The sequence below is a fragment of the Coregonus lavaretus genome (assembly GCF_964263955.1).
Source record: "Coregonus lavaretus genome assembly, chromosome: 4".
NCBI lineage: Eukaryota > Metazoa > Chordata > Actinopteri > Salmoniformes > Salmonidae > Coregonus > Coregonus lavaretus.
Window position 1 is genome coordinate 67002108 of NC_139991.1, and position 12505 is coordinate 67014612.

The following is a 12505-nucleotide window of genomic DNA, read 5'->3' on the forward strand; positions in this document are numbered from 1 at the left end:
TAAACATTGCTCCTGACTGTCTGCTTACACATGCAGGCACGCACGCACTCAAACACACACAAGCACACACACACACAAGCACACACACAAGCACACACACACACACACACAAACACACACACACTTGTCCAGCGAGAGGTTTATGGTGGATTGATCAGCTGTTGTTAATCACAAGCTTTGTGATTACCTGGCAGGGTACTATTGATCCTACATCGATCGGCCATCTTTGCGCCATCTCCCTGTCCCTTAGCTCACTGTCATTTAGCGCTTCGCCGGCACAATATTGTAATTATGTCACCCCAGGCGTCTGCTCTTGGTCAATGACTCCCTGGCATGATAGTTGTGTTATTATGCGCTATGTCCACTCAGCTAAAGTCAGATTTACAGGGCCATGTCAGAGGGTTGAGTGTGAGTTGTAAAAATTGGAATGAGGTAACTTACTGTCTCTCAGGGAAACCTTGGATCTCTTTTATCTGTCTTTCAGATATCTGTCTCTGAGAACGGTGTGGTTATCCACACCCAAATGTGGAAAAGAAGCTGGACAACAAAAGTGTCATTGTTGACATCCCAGAAGTTTCCATCCACCACATTCAGACAGGCCAGTTAAGAGGCAAAATGTGGTGTCCAACAGTTAAGTTATTTTCATGCTTTCTCCATGTCTCCATTCAAGTCTCTCTCCCTCACTCGCTTTCTGTTTATTTCTCTCCCCACCTCCCTCTCACTCCTACTATCTCATGCCCCCCCTCTCTCTCTCTCTCTCTCTCTCTCTCTCTCTCTCTCTCTCTCTCGCTCTCTCTCTATCTCTCTATCTCTCTATCTCTCTATCTCTCTATCTCTCTATCTCTCTATCTCTCTATCTCTCTGTCTCCCTGTCTCCCTCTCTCTTTCTGGGCCCTGGTGCTTTGGCTCCAGCCTCCATTAAAAGCTTGTCTGAAGTAATGAGTTTAAACTCAGAGCACCTGTCTCAGGACAGGAGGGAGAAATAGAGGTGTGTGTGCATATGTTTGTGTGTGTGCATGTCTGTGTGTGTGTGTCAGAGCTTTGAGTGTGTTTGCGTGTGGGTGTGCAGCAAGGCTTTGAGGTATGCTTTGACAGCTGTGAATTTAATAAGCAAATGTTATAGGTAGAAGGGAGGGAGGGAGTGATACGTGGGGTCTTGCTTATGAAATATTAATGACTGTTTCTGCATTTTCCTCAACGCTGCTTGATAATGTCTCTAGTTTCCAATTCTCCTGTTTCACTCTGAGCAGGATATACTACAGAGATATCTTTCTTTTGTTGTGTCAGTTCAAACTGTTCAGCTGTGTGTGTGTGTTCTTGGCATCTTTGTATGGCATAAGGAGTGATGGTTTTGGTGCCTTTTCAGGTGACTGTGTCTATGATCATTTGTGTTTGGCAGAGGTATGTCAACATCAGCCTATGATGTAAAATAGAGAAAATAATGACTCCTCATCCAGCATAAGGGATATTCAATATTAGGAACAGTTGAATAGAAAGCTTTTAAGATGTTTTAGATCTTTTCATATGTACATATTTGTGTTGGTGCTATCTCAGTACTCTATCTATCTCTATGGTGCTATCTCAGTACTCTATCTCAGTACGCTATCTATCTCTATGACGCTATCTCAGTGCTCTGTCTATCTCAATGGTGCTATCTCAGTACTCTTATCTTATTGAGTGGATGTTCACTCAGAGGAAAAGTGTAATTTGTTTGCGATCACAGAAATCATTTTCCTAGCTAATTTATTGGGCACTATGACGCTAAACTCTATCTCTCCCTCCCTCACTCCCTTCTTCCTTTCCCTCCATCTCAATCTTTATCTCTTTCTCTCACTCTCTCACACACACGTACACTCCTCACTGGATGCATCAGAGAGAGAGAGAGAGAGAGAGAGAGAGAGAGAGAATCTTCTCTCACTTCATCTGCCAGTCATCTTAATCCCTTTAGAGTGTGTTCAGTGGTCATCTCTCCAGATAGGCCCTTTCATAGTTTCTGTACAGCTAGTGGGTTTCCAGCACCAGGGGAAAACTGTCTTACAGTTACACAGGACTAAATCAGGTGTGTGGAACAGCAAGATGCTCCTCCTTTTAGGATTTGCTGGATGTAAATCAATATGATAATAATACAATTGTAAATAAATGTAGTACTTTTGTAATTGCTTTGTATTTCCATAGTAATGGAGTTCAATTCTGTGACTGTAGTACAGCGTTACTAAACAGATATAAGATCAACATGATATAATATGTGACCGTATCACATTTACTAATAGGAAACCATAACATAGCTAAATTGTAGGCCTATACACACTGACACAGCAACATTTCAGAGGACCACAAAGCTTTAAAACTACAGTAACGGTGCGTGGGTAAAATCACTGGTGAAGCCAAGCCAGAAAAAAAAGCAATATTACCACCTATGTGTTGTGATAATTGCATTGTTTGCTCTATAACCTGTTAGTTCATATGCCTTGCCACCGTGATAAATGGGCCTAAAGGCCGAGACAATAAGAAGACACAGTGGCAGAATAAATTCAACCAAACCTTTGTTTCATCACAAAACCGGAGAGCAACATCTATCCGGTGAAGTCCACAAAGCATATTGCATGTAACAAACAGTTACATGACCAACAGCACGGTCAAGCAAGTTAATGTTTCCGTCATTTTCGGACTACTAAACAACTATTGATTTAGAACCACGAAGAGTTACTGCAAGTCGCAAAGAAAACAGGAGCTGCCTCCACTATTCCAGCGCCATTTCAACTTCAACATCATCAAATCACCTCTGCTTAGTCTAATACAGTGACAACTAAAATATACCAAAAACAACTTGTGTGTGTGCATTCGTGCAAATGGAAAAAAATATGTTGATCACCCTACTTGTAGAGAAACGCCATCCTCCTCTTTCATGTTTGACGAAATGGTCTATGACTGTCAGACAGTACATGCTTTTAGTTTTTGTTGTCCTGGGCTACCTGGCCAAAATGCTTGCTCACTAGCCTAACTTCCTTTAATGGGCAATGATGAGCCAGCTAGTTAACATTAGCCTGCTACATCTAGCTACATATTGAACTTCCATCCTCTCAAGCCAGGGTCACAACGTAGGTATTTATGGTTAGATAAGAATTGCCGTTATAATCATTGGTCAGTTCGGAGAATTAAGTAAAACCACAAGTCCAAATCCCTTTCTCCATCCATGTCTAATTTAGGAAAGGGACAGTTTTAACTTGCTAGCTAGCCACCTTACCAGCGCTCAGAGTCTCACGTCAGAATTAGATGTTCATCCATGTTTCTCAAACGTCAAATTTCGAAGTTGTTCCAAACATCAAATTTCAAAGTGTTTAAGGTTAAGTTTAGGCATTAACTCAGAATTTTTAAGGTTAGGGTTATGTTTAGGCATTAACTCCAAATTCTTAAGGTTAGGCATTAACTCGTAAGGGTTAAGGTTTGGGATAGGCTTGAATCAAAAATATCAAAAACAACTTTCTATCGCTGGATTCTAACATGCAACCTTTGGAATCAGAGGTAGGGCCAGTTTTAGCTAGCTATCTAGCCACCCTACCAGCTCTCACAGTCTCATGTCAGAATTAGATGTTCATCCATGTTTCTCAAATGTACATTTTCAAAGTTGTTCCAAACATCAAATTTCGAAGTGGTTAAGGTTAATGTTGCCCCTAGTGGCCGGTTTCCACTTCATCTCCCAACGTCCTACAACATGGATGGGCATCGAATACTGACTTGTATCACGGGTGACCTGGCTGAGCCACCGGAGGACAACAACACAACAAGATGCAACAATTCAATTTTTTTCAGTCAATGACGTTTTGCTTTTGATGTGATGTGATTGGTGTGAAGCCAAATCCAAACTGGCTTCCCTTGTCACTTTTTTTGGTTGTGCCAGGACCATTCACAGTTGAGCTCACTCAGTTTAGCGCAACGCTGATTGGCTATTATTTTATACTTTTTTTATTAAGGGAGATAGATCAGATAGATAGGGTACACATACAGAGACAGAGCGGCTGTCACGTTCGCTTAAGGAGGAGGACCAATGCGCAGCGTTGAATGCGTACATATTATTTATTAAACAGATCACCCGATCAAAACAACGAACGAAACGTGAAGTCCTTCGATACACACAAACCAAAAGGAACAAGAAACCACAACACAAAGTGAAAAGACCGATAGTTAAATATGGCTCCCAATCAGAGACAACCAGCTGACACTCGTTGCCTCTGATTGGGAGTCACTCAGGCCAACATAGATATACAAAACATAGACTTACACACCCTGGCTCAACATAACATAGTCCCCAGAGCCAGGGCGTGACAGTACCCCCCCCCCAAAGGCGCGGACTCCGGCCGCGCCAAACAACCACAACAGGGGAGGGACCGGGTGGGCACTCCGCCTCGGCGGCGGATCCGGCTCCGGACATGACCCAGGCACGGGTTGTGCTGGACTGACGACGCACACCCCTGGCTTGATGCGTGGAGGAGGAACGGGCCGGACCGGGCTGACGAAGCGCACCCCTGACTTGGTGCGGGGAGCAGGAATGAGCCGGACCGGGCTGACGACGCGCACCACTGACCTGGTGCGGGGAGCTTGGATGGGCCGGACTGGGCTGGCGACGCGCACCACAGACTTGGTGCGGAGAGCAGGAACGAGCCGGACCGGGCTGACGACGCGCACCACTGACCTGGTGCGGGGAGCTTGGATGGGCCGGACTGGGCTGGCGACGCGCACCACAGACTTGGTGCGGAGAGCAGGAACGGGCCGGACAGGGCTGACGAAACGCACCATAGACTTGGTGCGGAGAGCAGGCACGGGCCGTGCCGGACTGACGACGCACACCACTGGCTTGGTGCGGGAAGCTTGGATGGGCCGGACTGGGCTGGCGACGCGCACCACAGACTTGGTGCGGAGAGCAGGAATGGGCCGGACCGGGCTGGCGACGCACACCACCGACTTGGTACGGAGAGCAGGAACGGGCCGGACAGGGCTGACGACGCGCACCACAGGCTCGGTGCGAGAGGCAGGAACAGGCCGAACCGTACTGGGGACACACGCCACTGGCCCTATGCAGGGATCAGGAACGGGCCGGACAGGACTGGTAATACACCCCAGTACCTCTCGCCGTGCCTCCACACTTTACCTCTCCTCTGTGACCAGTGGCCCCCTTAACCTGGCGGCCTCCTCTTCACACCCGCTGGACCGCTCCATCGCGGCCTCCTGCTGCCCCGTCGTCCACGTCGTGAGCCCCCCCCTAAAAATTTTCTGGGGTTCTCTCCTCCCCGTGGACCAGGCCTCCCTAGCTCTCGCCAGACTCTCGATCCATTGCTTCATAGACCAGCCTTTCTCCTCTTCACTTAGCGTGGCCCAGCCGAAACTCCTACTCCCCTGATCCCAGGTCCTTCCTCTCTCCTCTTCATGCTGCTTGGTCCTGTCTTGGTGGTTTCTTCTGTCACATTCGCTTAAGGAGGAGGACCAATGCGCAGCGTTGAATGCGTACATATTATTTATTAAACAGATCACCCGATCAAAACAACGAACGAAACGTGAAGTCCTTCGATACACACAAACCAAAAGGAACAAGAAACCACAACACAAAGTGAAAAGACCGATAGTTAAATATGGCTCTCAATCAGAAACAACCAGCTGACACTCGTTGCCTCTGATTGGGAGTCACTCAGGCCAACATAGATATACAAAACATAGACTTACACACCCTGGCTCAACATAACATAGTCCCCAGAGCCAGGGCGTGACAGCGGCGATGTTTCGCTTGCTCGGATGCTTTCTCCGGTGAGATGCATTCAGCCTCTTGTGAATTGAAAGACAATTATGAAACACAGAGAGACGAAATATTAATTATTTTATATGTATTTTTCTTATCTTCTTGATAAATTGTTGGGGGAAGCCTGGCTTCCCTTGGCATCCATGAATACACGCCACTGTAAAACTAACCATCCAACTTTAAAGAAATGAATAAATAAATAAAACACTTTCTGCACACAAGTAAAAGGAAGGGTAACAAGATCATAAGACAATTAACTTTGTTTGTTTTCCCATCCTATTCCCCCATTCCTAATGTACATTAGGCATTAATTCCACCCCCTCAACCCTAAGATTAGACTTCCCAACATGTCCCGGTAGGGGCGCCCACCCCCTTTCCCACTCCCCGCCTCGCACTGCACCGCACCACACTGCCAAACAGGGTGATGAAATGCAAAAGAAAGGGGGAAAGAAAAGAAGAAGAAAAACTAAAGAAAAAATAATACAAAAAATCAATTTTCCTTCTCTCTCATTTCCCAGATGCCCCAGTGCGGTCCCCCATAGTGTTCGTGTGTATCGTCTCCCTCCTCTATTTGTATAATACCGAAAACTGGCAGTGAGCCTAATAGTATTATAAAGCAGTGAATAGACGGTTCCACTCAAACACAAAAGCCCTCATTAGTAATCTCACAGCACTAAGACGGCAGATAAAAAGCTCTGGTGTACCTGTGTGTGTTTAGTATTGTTTTATGATGAGCTTACGCTATGCATTACACCACTCATCATCTCATCAGAGTTAGGAGGCGTTGTGTGTGTTGTTGAAGCGCTGTTCGTAGAGATGAGGCGATGTGGAGCTGAGGGGAGGATGGGAGGGTGTGTGTGTGCATTAGTGATGGGAGAAAAAATCGACAAGATTACATACAGTGGGGAAAAAAAGTATTTAGTCAGCCACCAATTGTGCAAGTTCTCCCACTTAAAAAGACGAGAGAGGCCTGTAATTTTCATCATAGGTACACGTCAACTATGACAGACATATTGAGAAAAAAATTCCAGAAAATCACATTGTAGGATTTTTAATGAATTTATTTGCAAAATATGGTGGAAAATAAGTATTTGGTCAATAACAAAAGTTTCTCAATACTTTGTTATATACCCTTTGTTGGCAATGACACAGGTCACATGTTTTCTGTAAGTCTTCACGGGGTTTTCACACACTGTTGCTGGTATTTTGGCCCATTCCTCCATGCAGATCTCCTCTAGAGCAGTGATGTTTTGGGTCTGTCGCTGGGCAACACGGACTTTCAACTCCCTCCAAAGATTTTCTATGGGGTTGAGATCTGGAGACTGGCTAGGCCACTCCAGGACCTTGAAATGCTTATTACGAAGCCACTCCTTCGTTGCCCGGGCGGTGTGTTTGGGATCATTGTCATGCTGAAAGACCCAGCCACATTTAATCTTCAATGCCCTTGCTGATGGAAGGAGGTTTTCACTCAAAATCTCACGATACATGGCCCCATTCATTCTTTCCTTTACACGGATCAGTCGTCCTGGTCCCTTTGCAGAAAAACAGCCCCAAAGCATGATGTTTCCACCCCCATGCTTCACAGTAGGTATGGTGTTCTTTGGATGCAACTCAGCATTCTTTGTCCTCCAAACACGACGAGTTGAGTTTTTACCAAAATGTTTCATCTGACCATATGACATTCTCCCAATCCTCTTCTGGATCATCCAAATGCACTCTAGCAAACTTCAGATGGGCCTGGACATGTACTGGCTTAAGCAGGGGGACACGTCTGGCACTGCAGGATTTGGGTCCCTGGTGGCGTAGTGTGTTACTGATGGTAGGCTTTGTTACTTTGGTCCCAGCTCTCTGCAGGTCATTCACTAGGTCCCCCCGTGTGGTTCTGGGATTTTTGCTCACCGTTCTTGTGATCATTTTGACCCCACGGGGTGAGATTTTGCGTGGTGCCCCAGATCGAGGGAGATTATCAGTGGTCTTGTATGTCTTCCATTGCCTAATAATTGCTCCCACAGTTGATTTCTTCAAACCAAGCTGCTTACCTATTGCAGATTCAGTCTTCCCAGCCTGGTGCAGGTCTACAATTTTGTTTCTGGTGTCCTTTGACAGCTCTTTGGTCTTGGCCATAGTGGAGTTTGGAGTGTGACTGTTTGAGGTTGTGGACAGGTGTCTTTTATACTGATAACAAGTTCAAACAGGTGCCATTAATACAGGTAACGAGTGGAGGACAGAGGAGCCTCTTAAAGAAGAAGTTACAGGTCTGTGAGAGCCAGAAATCTTGCTTGTTTGTAGGTGACCAAATACTTATTTTCCACCATAATTTGCAAATAAATTAATAAAAAATCCTACAATGTGATTTTCTGGATTTTTTTTTCTCAATTTGTCTGTCATAGTTGACGTGTACCTATGATGAAAATTACAGGCCTCTCTCATCTTTTTAAGTGGGAGAACTTGCACAATTGGTGGCTGACTAAATACTTTTTTTCCCCACTGTATCGAGATATTATTTTTGATCATATATCGTAATCTTATAGTTTTGGCAATATCGCAATATCATTTTTGTCTGCAAAATCATTTTTGTCTGTACGTGCGCCAAAACTCCAGTATTTTCCTTCATAGCTTGTTCTCCATCTTCTTTTTAAATAGGGAGCCAATTTGTTTTCAGCACTTTTATGTCCATGGCTGATCAAAATGTGTTTTGTCATGGCTCTCTATTGTCCCTCTGCAGCAGACATATGGTGAGCAATATGTTTGGAACATCAAATCGCAAAAAAATCACAGAATGGAATCGCAATTCATATTGTATCGGCACCAGAGGAGGCTGGCCGGAGGAGCTATAGGAGGGCGGGCTCATTGTAATGGCTGGAATGGATTAAATGGAACGGTATCAAACACATCAAACATATGGAAACCACATGTTTGACTCTGTTCCATTTACACTATTCCATACATTAGAATGAGCCTGTCCTCCTATAGCTCCTCCCACCAGCCTCTTCTGATCGGCACCAAAGTATCGTGATAATATCGTATCGTGATAATATCATATCGTGATAATATCATATTGTGACAATATCATATCGTGATATCGCCCTGGCAATTCCCAGCCCTAGCTTGCGTGTGTGTGTGAGCACAGTGAGGATGGGAAGGCCCACTGAGAGGCTTTTGTCTCTGCAATGTATGTGACGAAGAGAATGTATGAATGAATAGAGGGAAGAAAGGATAAATGAAGTAAAGAAATAAAGATTAGTTCGCAGGTTTCTAGGGCTCAGTGAATGTTCCAAAATACAAAATGTGTGTAGTTAGTGATTGACACTGTAACAGTCTATCTGCATCAGTCCTACACCTGTATCCACGGAAACCTGAAATTTAACATAATCTGCAGTATGTTATTTTCATATTTTGCACATTGGATTGCCACAATCTTCCAGAAACGGAGTACATCCTTTTTGATCTATCAGTAAGTAGATTTTTGTGGCAACTAACCCCAGAAATGTGAGTAAAGATATATAACATATAACATTTCCTCATTTACTCTGTCTGTGTCTGTCTGTCTGTCTGTCTGTCTGTCTGTCTGTCTGTCTGTCTGTCTGTCTGTCTGTCTGTCTGTCTGTCTGTCTGTCTGTCTGTCTGTCTGTCTGTCTGTCTGTCTGTCTGTCTGTCTGTCTGTCTGTCTGATTCCCTTTCTCTCACTCACACACGTGCGCGAACACACACACACACACACACACACACACACACACACACACACACACACACACACACACACACACATATATACACAAACGCACACACACACCTCTTTAGAGGTGTTAAAAGCCATTGTGGTGATTGGGTAGCTGTTGATCAAGCGGGTGATCAGAAGACCATACGTTGTACCATCGTACTGGGGTCTGGTCATACTGTATGGTTCTGGTAAAATAAAGGAAATGTGTTTGACAGGAGAGAGTGTGTGTGTGTGTGTGTGTGTGTGTGTGTCTGTCTGTCTGTCTGTGTGTGTGTGTGTGTGTGTGTGTGTGTGTGTGTGTGTGTGTGTGTGTGTGTGTGTGTGTGTGCGTGACTGTTACTGAAGTTATCTGTCCCTGTCTAAGAATCACTGTCCTTACTGTCACCAGTGCATCCCTGTTGGCCGAGCTCACATACAGGTTGTTATGTTCACTACGTCGCATCGACATACTCAAGTGTGTGATGATATTCCAACGAGAGCCATTGAAACAGGATTGTACAGTGAAATAGGGTATGTAAATGATTGTTTGATTTGGGATCTCTGGAAAACCATTCCATAGATGCGGGGAATGGGATGCACGCTTTATCTTCCTTTGTTTATATTAAATAAGTCAGATTCCATGCACCACCGCGCGTACGTACACTACTCCTGATTGGATGTGATATGAGCGTGTGTGTGTGTAGCTTTCCTTTCGGCTCAGGCCAGGGAGTTTGAGTCCTTTTGAATAGGCGATAACACGCGGTAACTATGACAGCCGGGACGGCCCTTGATCATTGTTCATTACGGGAGGGAACGTGAGGCCGGAGACTACCAGAGTATGTTAATATATGACTGTGAGGGAGGGAGAGGGGGGAATGTGTGGGAGGGGGTGTGGGAGGGAAGAATGTGTGGGAGGGGGGATGTGTGGGAGAGGGAGGGAGGAATGTGTGGGAGGGTGGAATGTGGGGGAGGGGGGATGTGTGGGAGAGGGAGGGAGGAATGTGTGGGAGGGGAGGGGGGAATGTGTGGGAGGGGAGGGGGGAATGTGTGGGAGGGGGTGGGGGGAATGTGTGGGAATGTGTGTGCGTGCATTCGTGCATGTAATTATCATCAAATAAGACAGGTTTATCCCATTCACCACTTCATACACACAGATTATACACACAAACACACTCATACAGCAACACACACATCTGCATAAGCACATAAGCTGTCACATACATGCAGTATGCACACACAAAAAACGCTAGAACAACAGGGTTTTAACGATACAAAATACACTTGGTGAATAAAGAAAGAGTTTAATATTCAAAGTACAACAGAGAATTACACTGAGATTTAATGTGGTTGCATCATCTACAACGGGGTGTCAAACTCATTCCATGGAGGGCCTAGGGTCTGCGGGTTTTGGGTTTTTCCTTTCAATTAAGACCTAGACAACCAGGTGAGGGGAGTTCTTTACTGATTAGTGACCTTAATTCATCAATCAAGTACAAGGGAGGAGCAAAAACCCGCAGACACTTGGAATGACTTTGACATGTGATCTACAAGGAGCTGAACAGTGTCTGGAGTACGAAACTGAAACATTACTGAAACTGAAGGAGAGGAAGACTATCAACTAGACTATCAAATATTTTGTTTGCCTTTCAAACTTTTTTGTCAGTGTTTTGTCACCAGTCTTTGTTACTCATTAATCAATGGAACATTAGTATGCGTTCCAATAGTGTTCAGTGATAACAATCAAAGCAGGACTGTAAACTATACACTACAGGCCAAGGATCAGAACATGGATCAGTATGTCGATGGTCATTATGTCGAAGGTCTCAGGTGTCCTTGGGACTCGGACGTCGATGAACGTGACAGATTATTAATAGAAAGCAATCTTAATTTTCCGCACATGGGGAGAATGTAGCTGTGCCCCTTCCTTCATCCCATCTTTCCTTTCATACTTCATTTTGTACTTATTTTCTTACTTTCTTTCTTCTTCCATCCTTCCTTCCTTCCTTCCATTCTCCCTTCCTCCCTTCCTCCCTGTCTTCCAGGCAATCACTGATCTGGCATGACTGGATAGGTGAAAACTATGTTGTGAAACCCTTCCATTCACCCATCCAGTGTTGTATCAGAGAGTATTCAGGAAGAGGTGTCAACATCTCTGTAGCAGAAGCCGGGGCAATTTAAACCTGTACTGCGTAACTATGTGTGTACAGGTTTTTTTTGGAGACCCTCTGGCAAGAATGCAGTATTGTTTTCTAAATTTAAACATGATATCCCAGAAACAACAGAGCTGTGTTCGAATACTCATACTAACATACTGTATACTACATACTCAATGAGTATATACTACATACTATATACTATTTTTTATTCTTATCATTACAGGCTAGATTGCAAGAGCTGTCCTTTGAAGAAAGGGAAGAGGTGCTGGAGCTGGCCGCTTCCCATCTACCTGGAGTGATGTTTTTGACATCATGGAGTACCAGAGAGCTATCCCAGAGACAACCTCTCTGGTGCACCTGCATGAATTGCAGGGAGACTCCTGCATCTTACAACACACAATTGCTGCCATTTCACCACTGCAATATTCCATTTATTTATTACCAAGTACAGTGGGGAAAAAAAGTATTTAGTTAGCCACCAATTGTGCAAGTTCTCCCACTTAAAAAGATGAGAGAGGCCTGTAATTTTCATCATAGGTACACGTCAACTATGACAGACAAATTGAGATTTTTTTTTTCTGAAAATCACATTGTAGGATTTTTAATGAATTTATTTGCAAATTATGGTGGAAAATAAGTATTTGGTCAATAACAAAAGTTTCTCAATACTTTGTTATATACCCTTTGTTGGCAATGACACAGGTCAAACGTTTTCTGTAAGTCTTCACAAGGTTTTCACACACTGTTGCTGGTATTTTGGCCCATTCCTCCATGCAGATCTCCTCTAGAGCAGTGATGTTTTGGGGCTGTCGCTGGGCAACACAGACTTTCAACTCCCTCCAAAGATTTTCTATGGGGTTG